Source organism: Schistocerca serialis, chromosome 7, assembly GCF_023864345.2.
Source record: "Schistocerca serialis cubense isolate TAMUIC-IGC-003099 chromosome 7, iqSchSeri2.2, whole genome shotgun sequence".
In the NCBI taxonomy this organism is placed as follows: Eukaryota; Metazoa; Arthropoda; class Insecta; order Orthoptera; family Acrididae; genus Schistocerca; species Schistocerca serialis.
Window position 1 is genome coordinate 92,923,553 of NC_064644.1, and position 2,155 is coordinate 92,925,707.

Sequence of the window (2,155 nt, forward strand, 5' to 3'; positions counted from 1 at the left end):
ACGGGTAATACACACAATATATATTAGAACCAAGAGTGAACAATAAGACTGGAAGACCAATAATGAAGAGCTCAGATTGTAAAGGGTATAAGTACAGATATATAAGCCAATACAAAGGATTTTCGTGATAAAGTTCGTGTGATAAAATGTTGAGAAGGAATCAACAGCAAAAGTATCATCCAGACATTTCAAACATCGACATTTATTTTCTTCCCCAAAATAGGCCTTTATACTTACAAACACATCAAATGAAGTTTATGAACTAATACAAAAAGCCTGTTTACCTTACATATTGTGTATCCTTTTTCCTAAATACCAAATAACTATATTTTCTGCTTCAAGATACCTGACCTTTTCTCTATTTAAAATTATTTAACGAAAATTAATTTATCAATTAATGTTCTTATTTGTACATAGTGTAGGCCTTTTCTGTTTTGCTGTGTAAGCTCTAAATAAAGTTTTACTTCTCGATATCATGGAACATTTGCACTGTGTCATGGAAACAAAATAATAACGGCTAACACAATGCAAAAGCTCAAAATCCACTAATATAAGATGAGCAGCGATAATAGGTTAACTTCTGATGGTAGTCGGCGACGATACCATTCCCGCCACCAACGTCAAAACTTTCTTCTTGAGAAACCTTGACATACCATTCTGTTCCCTCTTGTTCCATTCCAGTGAGGGCCTATGTGAATGCTGCCACTTGAAATCAGCTGTGGAATGTTCTCACATCTCATTCCAGCAAGAGAGAAACGATGTTAATAAAATGGTTCACATGGGTCTGAGCACTATGGGACTTAACTTCTGAGGTCATCAGTCCCCTAGAACTTAGAACTACTTAAACCTAACTAACCTAAGGACATCACACACATCCATGCCCGAGGCAGGATTCGAACCTGCGACCGTAGCGGTCGCGCGGTTCCGGACTGTAGCGTCTAGAACCGCTCGGCCATCTCGGCTGGCCGACGTTAATATTTCAATAAATTACACACTGAGCTCTCTCTATGGCACTCACGCATATCAGCCCACGTAACGACGAGAAACATTAGACGGAACAAATACGTGAATTACACATGTTTAAAGAGTTTCTGTGCTAACAGCTTTGAGTTATTTTTGTTCAGATTTGCAAATCCAACTTTCGGATTTGTGCACGCTTAAAAGCTGTGCGAATTTACCATCCTCACACTGCAATTTGTTTGCTCTCATGAGACATGTCAAGATAAATTGTAGTATGTGGATCGGCTTTTTTGTTGAGAAAACTTAGTAGTGTGTTCTGAATCTAATTTAAGGGACCTGCACATGTCCAGTATCGTTTGTCAGATCTTCAGAGGGTACAGAAATGAATTATTCCAGACACATACTCCATGGAGGAGTCTCTAGCGCCATAAAATGACTGGCTGCCCTGACGTCTCGGACCGTAAACTGGCATCACGACACTAGCTGCTGTACACGCGTGCCTGCAACGACAGGTGAACAACTGATGCAGACTTTTATGTTCGAGTTGAATATTGTTGTATATTTATAGCTATAAAATTCACGCACTTCTGCTCATTTTGGTCCCTCAGTTATGCATATCCACTAAAAAAATTAGTGAGTATACTAAAATAGCTGACTGCTATTAAAAAAGCGAAAATACGTTGCTACTTACATTTTAGTTGTACTTGAGAAGTTTCATCTGACAAAAAGTATGTGACTGCAATTTTTGGAACATGTGTGTGTCCCCTTTGTAAGTGTCGACTCTAGATTACACAATAGTCAATTCATTTATGGAGATGTCTATGCCCATAAATTAATTTAACGTTGTATAAATAAGTGACGTTCATATTTCACAATCAGTTTTCTGATAATATTTGGTGTGTGTCACGAAATTCATTTTTCTAGGCGTCTGTATCACTGTTGAAGATGTTTCATTGACATCATCAGCCGAGCGAAGTTAAAACTATTAAGATTTATTCAGTCTAAAAGCGAAATCTAGATAACTACCGTATGTAAGGTCACTTGATGTCAATTTCCGGGCCGAAACATCAGTGCAGCCAGGCGTTTTATTGGCGCAAGACACTCCCTATTCCATGCGGCCATGATTACCATTTTACCTCCATGATGATTACTCTCCATGAGTTGGAGATCATATCTTTGACAAAGAATCATCGTT